Here is a 16,353-nt window from a genome sequence, read left to right on the forward strand (position 1 = left end):
CGAGGTGATCACACACAAACTGGCCGTGGACCCCGCAGTCAAGCCAGTCCAACAACGCAAGAGGTACCTCTCCGCCGACAGGAGAGAGTTCGTGAAGAAAGAGGTCGACACCCTCTTGGAGATAGGTCATATCAGGGAGGTCCTATACCCCACCTGGTTGGCAAATGTGGTCCTCGCCCCAAAGCCATCCACCTGGAGGATGTGCGTGGACTACACCGACCTCAACAAGGCCTGTCCTATGGACCCCTTCCCACTCCCCAACATCGACCAGCTGGTAGATGAGACAGCAGGTTGTGCCCTCATGAGCTTCCTGGACGCGTTCGGAGGGTACCACCAGATCTTTATGGAGGAGGCCGACGAGGAGAAGGCAGCTTTCACCACCCCGGAAGAGGTCTACTGTTACAAGGTCATGGCTTTCGGGCTGAAAAATTCATGTGCCACCTACACCCGAATGGTAGCCAAGGTGTTCAAACAAGTCCTCGGCCGCAACCTGCAGGCTTATGTCGACGACATGATCGTGAAGAGCACCGAAGCCAACTTGCATACAGACGACCTAGCTGAGGTATTTTCGATTATGCAATGTTTCAAGTTGCGATTGAACCCCAAGAAGTGCACTTTTGAGGTCCACAGGGGGGAAGTTCTTAGGGTACATGGTTTCCAAGAAAGGCATAAAGCCCAACCCTGACAAAGTTAAGGCTATCCTGGACATGGAGCCCCCAAGGTGTCTCCGGGAAGTCTAACGCCTTAATGGATGACTGGCAGCCCTCGGTCGTTTCCTCTCGAGGTCGGCCGAAAGATCTCTACTGTTTTTTGGAGTGCTCAAGAAGACCAAGGGGTTCGAGTGGTCCCAGGAGTGCCATAGGGCTTTCGAGGACCTCAAAACGTATCTGATGTCGCTCCCCCCCCCCCCCCTAGCCAAGCCCGTTAAGGGGGAGGTCTTATATTTGTACCTCGGCATCTCCCAGGCCGCGATCAGCTCCGTGCTGGTCCGGGACGATGACGGGGTCCAACGGCCCGTGTACTACACGAGCCGAGCTCTACGGGGGGCGAAGATCAGATACACACCCGTCGAGAAGGCCCTCTTCACGGTAGACATCACCATAAAGAAGCTCAACCACTACTTCCAGGCCCACACCGTTCATGTCCTCACCAACCAGCGGTGCTGATAGCCTCGGGGTCGGCCAACAGGTTGGTCAAGTGGGCCATGCGGCTAAGCTAGTACGACATCCAGTTTCGAACCTGTCCTGCCATCAAGGGGCAGGCACTAGCCAACTTCATAGTCGAGTGCACCGCCCGGGTGGCCACCGAACAAGCCCGAGACGAAGACGAGGAGTGGTGGACCAAAAGGCTGCGGGGGAGGGGTCGTCCTCATCACACCCGAGGGGTTCAGAGCCTACTATGCCCTCCGTTTCGCCTTCAAGCTGTCCAACAACGAAGCCGAGTACGAGGCACTCCTCGGAGGGCTCCGGCTAGCACTAAACATGAGGGTCGAGAAACTCAAGATCCGGTGCGACTCTAGGCTAGTGGGGGGCCAGGTCACGGGAGAGTTCGAGGCAAGTGACGAGAGAATGAGGAGGTACCGGGATGTGGTGCTCCAGCTCTTGGTCCAGCTAATAAACTATGAAGTCCTACAGGTACCCCAGGATCAAAACACGGATGCCGACATGTTGTCCAAATTCAGCCAAGGAGCCCCGGAGCACATCTCTAAAATTTCCCGAGTTGATGATTTTGAAAGGTCGAGTCTGGAGTCCTACCCATACAAGGCCGACCCCCCCCCCCCTGTTGGTTGGATTATCTCAAGGAGTACAAGCAAAAAGGTACGCTACCTCCTGATGAGGTCGAAGCCAAGCTAGTGAAGTGGCGTGCCCCCACATATGTCATCATGGGGGACATGCTCTATAAGAGTTCGTACAACGGCGCCCTGCTTCGCTGCTTGTACCCGGACGAAGCCAAGTCGGTCATGGAAAAAATCCACGAAGGGACCTGCTCCGCCCACCAGGGTGCCTTCACGATGGCCCGCCAAGCCATCTTGCAGGGGTACTTTTGGCCGAGAATGGCCAAAGAGTGCGCCGACTACGCCAGAAGCTGCGAGACATGCCAGCACTTTCAGGTCGACCCCGGTCAACTCGCCACGAACTACACCCCGATCAGCTCGGCCATTCCCTTCTCCAGGTGGGGACTGGACATAGTACGGGCTCAACCTATGGGGTCGGGCAAAAGAAAGTACCTCATAGTGGCTGTCGATTACTTTACCAAATGGGTAGAGGCGAAGCCGCTGGCAAGCATCACAAGTGCCCGTTGCAAACAGTTTGTCTACCAAGACATTTTGTGCCGATATGGGGTCCCGATGCAACTCATCACTGACAACGGACGCCAATTCGAAGGGCAGGAGTTCGAAAGATTCTGCGCCGAGTGGCGCATCAACCATAGCCGAGTGGCCGTATGCTATCCACAAGCCAATGGGCAGGTGGAGAAAGCCAACCGCACCATAGTGAATGGCCTAAAGAAGAAACTTGAATCCGCAGGGGGAGCATGGGTGGAAGAGCGTGACGCCATCCTATGGGCCTATCGCACCACCCCCAGGAGGGCCACGGGGGAAACACCGTTTTCCTTAGCAAACGGTTTTGAAGCTCGAGCCCCTACAGAGGCGGTCATACCTTCCCGCCGAGAAGAAGAATATAACCCCGACGCCAACAAGGAGCACCATAGGGCCGACCTCCACCTGGTGGACGACAGAAGAGAAGCAGCCTCCATCCGAGCTAAAAATTACCAGAGGCAGACTAAGTCCTACCACGACAGACGAGTACAACCCTGTTACTTCCAGGCAAGAGATTATGTACTCAGGAGGAAATAGGTGAGCCAACCCCAAGCCAGAGGAAAGTTCATCGCGAACTGGGAAGGCCCCTATATTGTGACAGCGGTGGTCCGTCCCGGCAGCTACAAACCCAAGAACCCCAAAGGAAAGGTGATACCCAGAGTTTGGAACTCGAAGCATTTGCTGAGGTACTACCAGTGATCCACCATGGGCTAACCCGGCTGTTAGGACCATCTCATCTCCTTTTTTCAAATAATGTCACAGGGGGCGGCATGCCCCCTCCATTGCTATAAACAGAATAAAGTTTTTGTATTACGAAACATTTTTTCTCACTCACTCCTCAGGAAGGGAGGCAATTTTTTACCCGACTTCCCCAGTCATACCCTAAGGGGATATGAGGCCCGACCTCACGTACCAACCCTGACGGAGGAACCCCACGGTCTAGTGTCAAAAGACTATACTGTCGCGGTTAACATACCCTAAGGGGGCACGAGGCCCGACCTCGCGTACCGACCCCGACGGAGGAGCCCTGCGGTCTAGTCTCACAAGAATATACTATCGCGGTTAGCACACCCTAAGGGGGCACGAGGTCCGACCTCGCGTACCAACCCCGACGGAAGAGCCCCCGGCCTAAGTTCCAAAGGACTCGGTCCGAACGGCTATCAAAAAAAAAAAAAAAAAGGCCGAGGACCAGCAACTCGGCCAAGGCCGAGGACCAACAACTCGGCCACGGCCGAGACCTAGCAGCTCGGCCAAGGCCAAGGACCAACAACTCGGCTGCGGCCGAGCTCCTGTGTCTCGGCAATAGCCGAGGCCCACGCCGTGCCACGACCCCGGGCTTATGTTCCAGCCACCCAAGATGTTTTCTCTGTTTTCCCTTGAAAGCATAGAAGCAACAAAAGCGAGTTCTTAACAAATTTTAAACAAGGAAAAATTCGTACAAGATAGATAAGTTCGATACAAAGTCAAGGGAGCACGGAGTTTGCATAGACAAGGAGTTCAGACAAAATAAACGAGCTCCATACAAAGCTAAAATAAGCGCAGAGTTTTGCATCTAAGTGTGAAAAAAAGAGAGCAACCCCGGGCTAGCCATTCAAGTCGGGGGCATCACGGGCGACCTTGTGGGCGGCCATCCCCTCGACATAGGTGTCCAAGCCATCATGGACGTTCTCCGTGGATGGAGAGATGGAACCCGTAAGAGGGGCCTGGCTCACGAGCAAGGCATCCAACCTCCCCAATGCATCCGCGCAGCTGGAAGCCACATCTCCACCGACAGGAAGAGTAGAAGCACCCGCTCCAGCAGAAGGACCAACCGCAGAGCCCTCGGGCAGAGGAAGATAACCTGGCAAGCCCCTCGCTACAGGATCAAAAGAGGGGTCCTGTTGCTTCAAGATAGCAAAAATATCCTGTTGCATTGTGTACTCGCCCACATCATAAGCAGCCATCCCCTCATCCTCGATGCGACTCTTCCCTTCCTCTGAGGCAAGCCACTCATCTATAAGCTCCTGCCGCCAGCCCCGGGCATACGACATAGCATCTAAAGTAAACTGGTGGGACCTCTGGTAAGCAGGTACCACGTGGCCCATCTCCTATCTCAGTCTATCCACATCAAGACGACGAGCTTCCTTCTCCTGGTCCAACAACGGAGTGAGCTCAGCGACCCGCCCCTCGAGAGTCTCATTGCGCCCAGAGCGCCTCATGGCTCCCGTAAAGGGAGGTGCAGTAGAGAACAACCTGTCAACTCGAAAAGAAAAAACACAAGTTAGCAACATGTGAAATATAAAGTCTCACCCCTTAGTGGAGAGACATAAATCTACCCTCTCCGAGGGGAGCCCAAAACATGCTCACCTCCATCAAGTGATTGTACACGGCACCCTCGTCAGCGACGGCCGGCCCGCGGGAGGAGACCAAGTCCTGGAGCAACGCGCGGAGGTGTGAGAGGTCTCCGAGTCCCGACCGACGGGGGGGAACAAGAGGTGCTCGCGGAAAAACGGGAGGCACGGGGATCACCGACGCGCTAGTAGAACGAGTGCGTACCGCGGTAGCAGTCGTATGGGAGGTGCTCGCTCCACCCCCCTCGGCGGCTCTATGGCGCTTCCTCTCTTGGTATCTCGCGACCCGATCGGCCATCAAGGAAGGGTTTCCTGCAAACAACCAACCAAAATGTTCGATCAAAACACCGAGTGATGTTACAAGGATACGGGAAAGAACCTAGAGTGAGGGAGACCGACCTCTCGGCGTAGCATGGTAAGCTCAAGCTCGGACTCGGGCAGGACCTTGGGTGCAGAAGTCGACCCAGCCGAGGCCGAGCTGGGGGGACTCGTCCCGATCCCGCGGCAGGAACTCGAAGGCTAAGCCATCCGAGTTCTCACCTCCGGTGGGCGAGTCCACGGCAATGGGCTAGGGTTCGTCCGCGGGGGGACCCGGTAAGGGGGGAGGGAGCGGGGCACCCCGGGCGAAGCCCAAACCCGCCAGGCTCTCCTCGCTCACCATCGGGGTGATGTAGATGGTTGGGCCACCCCGTCGAAAAATACGGACGTCTTCTAGCAAAACGACTCCTTTCCTAGGGGTAACATGCTTCCAGAACCGGAGACTCCAAGGAGATATGAAGGGAAACTCAGGGCCCACGGAGACATACACAAATTTGGGTTTCCACACGTGGTTGGATGAGTTGAGATCTTGGAAGGTTTTCATATGGGGGCGAGCCGAGAAAGACACCCACCCCTTGTCGTGGCTTGGAAAAGGTAGTTGAAGAGGTCAAGATATGGCATTATGCGCACCTCTCTACACCTAAGGAGGAAGGCCAAAAGCACACAATGCGAGTTCGGGACTAGTATTCCCAAGGCAATCTCGGGTCAAGATATGGCATTATGCGCACGGGCCTTGTAGAGTTGGTAGGGCGAAAGGCGGGCCATGGTGGTGCTCGGGGTGTGCGGGTCGAGGTTAATATACTCGACCTCGACCTCGCGCGAACTCGTGGCCGCCGAGTCGTCCCGGAGGTCCTCGGACCCCTCGGGGAAGACGGGAAGCTCGTTTTTGAGCGGGACCAAGGCGTCCGGAGAGTGGGAGTCGTCCATGTCAATTTCACTCTCGTCAATGGAGTCCAACACGCCAAGATCAAAACTAATAGACATGCAAGGGAGACAAAGGATGAGGGATCGCGGTAGGGACCCCTCGGCCGAAAAAAAAAAAGCAACAAATATATGCAACTCGGACAACTAGGAAGAAGGAGAGGAAAAAGAAACGACTAACCGGACTCGGGATGAAACTTGGAGACTCGGAAGAAAGCTTGTGACCCTAGGAGGAGCTTGAGAGATTCTTGGTGTGGTGGTATGGTGGAGTGGCCGAAAATATGGAGAGTGAGGGGGTTTAAATAGGATATGGATGGTGGAAAAGAGGGGGAAGGGGAAGAGTTGACCAAAAATTCAAAATTTGAAAAGGTGCATGGGGAAGAGGAAAAGGTGATGGGAATGGGAAAAAGATTTGATGGATATGATGGGTGAGATTCTCAAGATTTTATGAGGAAATTGCATGTTAATAGCGATTCTACCATATCTGGGGAGGATTTTTCGGAAGGGAAATTCTATCAGCGATAAAGATTTTATTTGGAGGAGGTCGGCTAGTTATCAACTAGGGGTGACCGCGTAGGAGTCGGCTTGCAATGTGTCTACTCTCTATCGTTGTCGACTCATCACAACGAAGAGAGTGGGGGGCTCGTGATTGATATATTGGACTCGGAGCGAACCGACCCTGAGAGACGGACCCGAATCGCCGCGACCCGAGACGCCTCGGCCCACCGGGTCGGCCCCAAGCAACTCGGCCATGGGCCGAGCCCAGCCACGGACGAGCTCGGTGCACCTGAGCTCGTCACCATGGTCCCTGGCTACTGCCGAGTCGGTCCATGGTGGACTCGGCTAGGCCGAGCTCGGTACATGCCCGGAGGAGACGCGGTCAAAGCGGGCCGATCTAACCACCCCCGATTTTGGGGGTGCGGTTGGGGGTTTAGCTGATATAAAAGCCTCAATCTTGTCCTAAACAAGGACACAACATATTCCTGAACTATCACTTTAGAGCTATTATTGTCCTAATCAAGTATTGTAATAACTTATTAGCGATATTTAATACAATATACGGTCCCTGCGACCTTACGATATCCTTGCGTTACATTTGTTTATTCCATATTACGTTCTTATCCGGGTTTAATAATTCGGGCCACCCCGAGTTAATTAAATCCATCAATATATATATATATATATATATATATATATATATATATATATATATATATGTATAAAGATAAAAATAAAACGTATATGAGTATTTATGAAATTTACGGAACTTATGGTAAAACTTGATAAGAATAGAGAAAAAATTGTATGTTTAGATAGAGGAAAAAAGTCTATAGAGAAAGTTTTTTTTTTTTTTTTTTTTTTTTGAAAACGGCTATAGAGAAAGTTAAAAAAACTTTGAGGTTGGATTGTGGGATTTTAACTACTTATATTTGTGAAAAAAATCTACAACAATTCTAATTTGATAGAGTCTAAAAAATAAAAAATATACACAATGAAATTATTAAGAAAAAAAAAAAAACAAGTTTTCCCCAAAATGGTCCCTTGACTATTCTCAAAATGATCCTCGATTATTTCTCAGTGTATATTAGGTGTACAATAGGTAAAAGGACAAAAATTCTCTCCATTTTAACACTGAGTTGACGAAAAATGTAACGGAGAATCAAATTGGATGAGTTTTTAAAAGTCAAGAGACTAAATTTGGTGCAATTAAAAGTCAAAATGCAAAATTAAGAATGAGCAAATGGACCATTTTGAGAAAAAACTCACTATTTAAACAATCAAATAAACTAGACTTTACCTCTAAAGCAAAAGGGATTTGTTTCAAAATTTGCTTCTAAACAACCCATTTTTAGCATATTGGTAATCGATTCTATCATGATACTATACTAATTACCTCGAAAGCAAGAGGGATTTGTTTCAAAATTTGCTTTAAGGACAAAATGATTAGCCCGTCTTTCAAGACATTTGAAAGTAGGCAATGTTCTAGTCGAAAAGATTGTGGGGCCGATGAGGAATGATGTGCATATGAACCAAGCATTTCCTTGGCAAAACTGCAATAATATCCGGGACCGGGGACTTTGAACGAGCCGCCCCGCAGGCCACGTCCGCCCTTTACATCTAGACACGTGACCCTTACCTCTCCATCCATGCCGTTAACGCCGGTCAAAGCATGTCACGTGACATCTCCGTGTTTTATGTAAATTGTTGTTGTTTTTTTTTTTTTTTAAAAATTGGTGTGGAGGTCCTTAGGGTTGGGTTCAGTCTTTTGGAAGAAAATTATGTGTATTTCTATTTTATACTTTCAACTTGTACTTTTTCTCACATGTTCTTGATGTAGACACTTTTCTGTGGATCCACATGATGAAAATAACCAATCCTGGTTTGCCACCTCAGGAAGTACAAATAAGAGAGTAGAATTTGGAAGTCTATATAGTAGAACTCTTTTTTAAAAACCATTTTGGCATTTTTTGTTTGTCACTCATAGTCCTGAGCATGCCTTAACTGTAAGAGGCACCTTTAACCTATATCATTCTCAAACTAATCCATGTTCACATCGGGCCATTAAAAGTGACACTCAGTCCATATTTGACATATTTTGAATCCGTTAAAAATGAGATAATTTGATCTATTTTATAGGTAAGGGTTGGTCTCATGTGAGATCCGACCCGTAGAATAGTTCGAATCTCATAAAAATACGTCATAACAAAATTATATATATAATTAATATTTTAAGTTATATATATATATATATATATATATATATATATAATATTTTATGTTATAAATGTAGTAATTTATAATAAAATTTAATAGATAATTTGTAGGAAACAATGTAATAACATAACACAATTACGGTCAAAGTATTTATGAGGTCTCTATAGTATAGTGTTTTGTTCAATGAAACAATTAAGGACAATATATGATGTGGTACTGATATAATTTCTATCACATCATCGTATTTACATGCCAACTCATATATTATTTTATAAATATTTAAAATTAATTATTTTTACAACCAATATATTGTTAAAAGGAAAAACAGAATAGAGAGATAAAGGAGAAAATGGAGAATCTCTTAATCATTCATCTGTCTGTACTCATACAATTTAACCCAAATTAAAAAAGTTAAACCATAAACCCAAAAAAAAAAAAAATCATAAATTGTAAAAGGTGGACAAATTTCCTTCACATATATGTATCACGGCCTTCACGAGATACATTCTATGGTGTTGCTAAGTGCATTGCATAGTGTTATTATTTGCATTTAAAGTTCAATATATTTATGAAAATGCCAACACATTTTTTATACATTGCATTTACTTTCTTATACACTTACAAATTATTTTCAATTTTATATATTTTTAAATTTATACATAATGTATTAATTATTTATATTTTTATAAATTTTTTGAACAAAAATACCTCTACTGTTATAACTTTCGTTATCTTTTCCATTATTGTTACCATGCACATGCATCCACAATATATTTTCTTATATTCTTTAATGATAATAATATTTGTAGACATTATATATTGAATTAATATAATAAATAAATTTGATTTCATATAAATTTTAATTAGTAAGAATTTGTTAGTTATTTTTAATTAAAATATAAATATTGGACATATTTTTTGTGCATCGCACATAAAAAATACTTGTAAAATATAATAATATTCATAATGATAGTCTAATAAGAATAACAATTCATTAGTGTAATTAAATGCATTGTTAACTTGTACATTGTAATTTCTCTCTTGTAAATTACTCACAAATTCTTTTCAGTTTTTTGTTTTTTCCCTTTTCCAAGTTGTTAATGATGTTAAATAATACCTTTAAATATAATACATTATACATTGCATTTACTCTCTTATACACTTACAAATTATTTTCAATTTTATATATTTTAAAATTTATACATAATATATTAATTATACAAAAATCATTGCCAATTTACCAAATATAATATTATAATAATAGCTAAAGTGTCATCTAGCACCATGAACTATATTCGATTATTCATCCCACACCCTGAACTTTCATATCGTATATATCAAGCCACAAACTAAAAAAAAAAAAAAATTCACCTAAAACTTTTAGCAGGTTCCCCTGTCTTCCTGCTGACATGGCGCCTGATGTGGCATTTCCCTTAACCTTATGTTGTCCATGTAAGCATTTACATATTTAAAATTTAAAAAACCACGGGTGTTTATAGCTATTGTGTATGTACAATTTTGACTTTTAACTAGCTAGTGGATTATGAATTGGGAGTTTATTTTGTTTTGTATTGGCAATGTATATTGGTTTTTTTTTTTGACACTTTATATTAGTAACCTGATTTCATTTTTAATTTCACTGACAATTGTGCAGTATACATTCAAAGTGCTGGTAGATATATTTATGTGGGAAAATACTAAACAAAAAAATTAGCATTTATATAAATTAGGAAAACAGGAAAAATACTAAACAAAAAAATTAGCCAAAAAATATAAATTTCGGAATTTTTTTTTTTTTTGAAACATTGAAATTGAAAAATTGAAAAAGTATAAATTATTAAAATAAAGAGAGGAAAATTATGGTTTTTTTAATATAATAATTTTGGTTTTTTAAATTTTAAATATGTAAATGCTTACAGGGACAACATAAGGTTAAGAGAAATGTCACATCAGGCGCCCTATCAGCAAGAAGATAGGGAAACCTGCTAAAAGTTCTAGGTGAAAAGAAAAATTTAGTTTGTAGCTTAATATATATGATATGAAAGTTCAGGGTGCCGGATGAATAATCGAATATAGTTCATGGTGCTAGATGCCACTTTAGCCTATAATAATTAATTTCATCAAATTTCCTAACTTCAATTCTGCTAAATCAACTTCAATTCTACTAAATCATGTTACAACCTAACTTCAATTCTTCAATTATACAAAAATTGCCAATTTACCAAATATAATATTATAATAATTAATTTCATTTCTCCGTATTTGTTATTTCAAAAATTCAAATTAGTTCAATTCTTTCAATTCTGCTAAGTGTTCGTTTGGAAAGTAGGAAAATGACTTCTGGAAAATGATTTTTAGAAAATGAATCATTTTCCAGAAGTCATTTTCTTTTCCTGTGTTTGGCTGCACAATGGAAAACTGTCTTTTGGTGTTTGGCTCATTTTCCGGAAATGATGTAGAATTGTATAATTAAACATTTTATATAATTAATTATTTTGTTTAAAATATATAAAATTTACAATAATATTATAAATAATAATATTTATTTTTAAAATCAAATAATATTATTTATTTAAAAAAAAAACAAATATAATATTCATGGTTTCCGGCGGAAACCATGTCTGTTTACTATATTTTTTTTATTTTTTTTAAACCTTTGGTTTCCGGCAGAAACCAGATTTCCGCCGGAAACCAAAGCTTAGGAAATCAGTGCTCAGGTTTCCGACGGAAACCTGCCGGAAACCAGTGAGCCCAAAAGCCAAAGGATGAAGAAGCCAATGAAGATGAAGAAAGTGAACTGCTCTTGAAGTGAACAAATGAAGAAGTCAACATCTGGAAAATGACTTCCCTTTTTTTAAAGGGGAAGTTGTTTTCCTTAAAAATGGGCTCATTTTCCATTAACCAGTACCTCATTTTCAGTTGACTTCAAATTTTTTATTCTTTCCAAACATTGAAAACTCGGAAAATGATTTCCAGAAATCATTTTCCGGGTTTCCAACACAACCTAAGTTATTTTACATATACTTTATATATATAATTAAAAAAAATGCTAAATCAAGAGAAAATTTCAATTTTGGTCATACGACTATAGGGGCCTTGTTAATTTCAACACATAACTTTCAAAAGTATCAATTCAGTACCTTGAGTATGTAATTTTTCTCAATTTAGGTCATTCCGACCAATTTACCGGTCAAATTCGACCGGAGAAAATAATAGGCACAAAACTGAGGGGCAAATGAGTCTTTTCATCTTTTGCTCCTAATTGACCGGACCGCGTTCTTGAGCGGGTTCACCAAATCGACTCCACTCCCTCCCTCACTATTAGACCTGCGTATTGTTCTACTCTATCTCGTAAATCAAATCCTAATTTGTTTCACAACCCTAAAGCGAACAACACAGACGAACGAAGGTGAAGACGTCGAAGGAGTAAACAAGTACTCCGTCGAACACAGACGAAGGAAGGTGAACACAACGACGAATGGCTATGTCATCTTCTGGTAGTGGAATGGGTAGTGCGTCCAATACTCTCGAAGCAAGTAAGATTTACTTAGTCTTGTAAAAATTACTCTGAAATTGGAACCTTTCGCATTATTCTGTTTTTCAGAGTAGTTCTTGTGTGTATGTGAGTAGAGTATAGTGTAAAGTAGCAATGGTGATATTCTCTCTGACTGGGCTTTATATATGTTGAGAAGATGACATGTGGGGACCATTTTACTTGTATATTTATGTTAGATTAAGGACATATTCTGAGAAAGTTGCTTGTGGGGTCCAATGTATTGAATATTTAAATTTTCTGAGTAGGTTTGCTTGGGGGCGACCACAGTGTTTATCTTTTTCTTGGAATGTCATGTGCATATATTGAAGTTTGTAGTTTAGTTATACTGACATATGCTTTTACTTTATTGTTTTACTATTTTGGTGCTTTCCAGAAGATAAACTTGGCCTCTTTGAAATTGCTCTATTTCACAATGGAATTATAAATAGGCAAGGTGAAGTGAAGTATTTGGGGGGTGATGTAGAATTATATGAAAGTGTGGATGCTAAGGAAGTCTGTATACAGTTCTTCAAGGATAAGATGTAAGCTCTAGGGTATTCTGAAATAGGAGCCAACATTTATGATTTTACCACTGAAAGGTTGAATTTACTTCAAACTGACATTGATGTTGCAAAATGTCTAATTAATGCACAGAAAGATGGGAAAATATTAGAGATATGGGTGGAAACAGTGGATGCTACTGATTTTATTGAAACAGAAATAGATTTCTTTGAATCTGAGGGTGAATGGGACAGTGACTTTGAGCTTGAGGTTGAGTGTTTAAACAAGGATGAGAAGTGTGCTGATGGTGGTAATGATGAGGAATATGGTAAGGGTGTGAAGGCTTTGTTAGAGGCTGACAGAAACAGGAAAAGGAACATGAACATAAAGATTCAAGATGGTAATTGTGTCATGGTTGAGCTAGAGCCTGACAGAAACAGGAACAGAAACATAAAGATTGAAAGTGATGTTGAAGATGGTAATGGTGTCATGGTTGAGCTAGAGCCTGACAGAAACAGAAACACAAATGATTTTGATGAGATCAACTTCTCTGATGATGCCTCATTAGTGAATTCTGACAGTGATGTAGATAATAAGTGGACTATTTTTAGACCTGCCACTGACATGCAAGATCCACAGTTTACATTAGGCATGACTTCTGCATCCAAGCAACAATTTAGAGAAGTAATTAGAAACTATGGTTTAAAAAATGGGAATGATATTAGAACTCTTAGAAATGATAAGCAGAGGGTTATAGTTGAGTGCTCACAACATGGTTGTCCTTGGAGAATAGGACTGAGGAAAGTACAAAACTCTTTGTCTTGGAGGATTCTAAACATGGTGGATGTGCATGAAGGTTGCTGTTGGGTTTGGGAGAACTCTTTAGTCAAAGCAAGTGTTGTTGCAAAGAGGTGGTGTAAGGAATTAAGAGACCATCCTGAATGGATGATGAAAAAATTCAGAGATAAGGTGAGTAGTGAAGAGGGTTTCTATCTAAGTAATCAACAAGCCTATAGGGCAATTTGGAAGGCTAAGAAACAAAGACTAGGTGATGATGAAGACAACTTCAAGAAGATTTGGAACTACCATGATGAAATTTTAAGGACAAACCCACACACCACTTGTATTGTCAAGGACAGAGATTTGGCTGATGGATCTGGGCAGAAGAGATTTTTAAGGATGTACATGTGCTGGGATGCTAGCAAACAAGGCTTCAAGCATTGTAGACCCCTCATAGGAGTGGATGGATGTCACTTGAGATGTTCTACAGGTGGGATGTTACTTACTGCTGTCTGTGTGGATGCTAATGACTGCATTTTCCCCCTTGCATATGCTATTGTAGAAGGTGAGAATAAGGAGTCTTGGAGTTGGTTTCTAAGATTGCTCAAGGATGATTTGCAGATTTTAGACCACTGTGAGCAGGATTTCTGTTTTATAAGTGATAAACAAAAGGGATTAATTCCAGCTTTTGTTGCAGTCTTACCTGGAGTAGAGCACAGATTTTGTGTGAGGCACCTACATTCCAATATTTGGCAGGGTTTCAAGGCAGAGCACTGAAGGATAGTATGTGGGCTTGTGCTAGGGCAACAACTATGACTTCATTCAGTACTGCTTTAAGCAAATTTAGGGAATTAGATGAAGAAGCATATCAATGGTTAGGTGATAAGGATCCTAAGGAATGGTCTAGATCCCACTTCTCAACAGTTAGCCATTCTGACATGTTGGTGAACAATATTTGTGAGTCATGGAATTCAGCTTTACTTGGGGCAAGGGAGAAGCCTATTATTGACTGTCTTGAAACAATTAGGAAATGTTAATGGCCAAATTCTTCGAACAAAGACAAAAGGCAGCTGGTTGGAACTCAGGTATCTGTCCTAAAATTGTTGGAAAAATGAAGCAAATTGAAAAACAAGCTGCTAGATATTTGGTTACCTAGTGTGATTTGTTTAAGTTTGAAGTCCAACATCTGTATGGAGACCAACAAGTGGTGGACTTGGAGAATAAAAAATGCTCTTGTAGGAAGTAGGATCTCACTGGGCTTCCATGCAAGCATGCTGTGTGTGCTATTTGGAAAAAGAATGGCAATGGAGCAGTTTACGACTTTGTACATCCATGTTACTCAAAGGATACTTATCTGAAAATATACAAGGGCTCAATTAACCCTATGGCTGGTCCAGATGAGTGGCCAATCAGTAACAACACTCCTCTACTGCCCCCTATCTATTCTGCCAAGGTTGGGAGACCTAAGAAGCTAAAGAAGAAATCTGCGGGTGAGGATGAGCCTGAGAGACCGAAGTTGAGTGTGGATGGAGTATATGTCTCAAGAAAGCACATACAGTTGCACTGCTCCCTTTGTAAGCAAGCTGGACACAATTCAAGGAGATGTCCATCTAATCCAAAGCAAAAGGTAATATTCCTTGTGGTATATAATTTTATTTAGCGTATTTGAATCTATGCATGGTTTGTAACTAACAGTAGTATATTGTTTTCCATGAAGCCAAAGAAAAAGGTGATTTATTCCACTAAACAAATCCCCATCCACATCACTAAGCAGCAGGGAGTGAGTCAAGAGGTTGGGCAGCAGGATCATGGAGTGAGTCAGCAGCATGGACTTAATGAAGAGGTTGGGCAGCAACAACACCATGGAATCAGTCAAGAGGTTGAAGCTCTTGTGCATCATGGAGGCAATGAAGGTCTTGGGGAGCAGCCTACAGTGAGCAAAAAGAAGAGCACACAGAAAAGGGAATCCAACCGTAAGAAGCCATATTATACGAGGAGCAAGACAACGATGAAGTCCAAATTTTTTGGAAACATTGATGAGCCAATCAACGTAGACTAGACTAGACTGACTGATGTACTACTTTTGTTTTTTGATCACTGAACATAAGCCTTAACTGATGTAATATTGTTGATTACTTTTGGTGTTTTTGGATCAGTGATTATAAACCTTATTGCTGGAATGGTTGGAATTGTTGCAATGAATGTGAACATTCTGTTGGTATAATGGAAGTCTGTTGTACTTATAATGGCAGTGTGCTTTAGTTATTTAATGGCAGTGTGCTTTGGTGAATTAGGGCAGTGTGCTTTAGTTATTTAGGCAGTGTGATTTGGTTATTTAGGCAGTGTGCTTTACTTATAATGGTAGTGTGGCTGCTTAGTTTTGTAAAGGAATGGTTGATTATTCAATGACAATTCAAATGGCAATAGGATCACTTGTTTACATTACCAAAAAGATAACTTCATTACATTACCAAAAGGATCACTTCATGTCTTGCTTACATTACATTACCAAAAAGATAACTTCATTACATTACCAAAAGGATCACTTCATGTCTTGATTACATTACATTACTGACAACATAAGCTACAACTACTACAATCAATATTACTACTAATTTGTTCAACCACTTCAACACTTTTCCATCCTCCATCTTCTGACCTTTAAGCTTAGTATTTAGTGTTCTGATTTCTTCATCTTGTCTATTTATGCGTTTTAGCAATCCCGGTATGATTCGCTTCGAACGATAGCAAATTGGAGGATCATACCAATCCACAAATCCACACCCCACCTGACTCTGTATTCACACAAAAACACAAAAACCAAACTTTACCAAAAAAATAACAAACTGCAATCAGCACCATCCCAGTTTGCAAAAATAACCATTGCAGTCAGTAACCAAAAATAATAATATATAAACAAGCATAATAAACCACAG

This window comes from Ipomoea nil, unplaced genomic scaffold, assembly GCF_001879475.1.
Source record: "Ipomoea nil cultivar Tokyo-kokei standard unplaced genomic scaffold, Asagao_1.1 scaffold2957, whole genome shotgun sequence".
NCBI lineage: Eukaryota > Viridiplantae > Streptophyta > Magnoliopsida > Solanales > Convolvulaceae > Ipomoea > Ipomoea nil.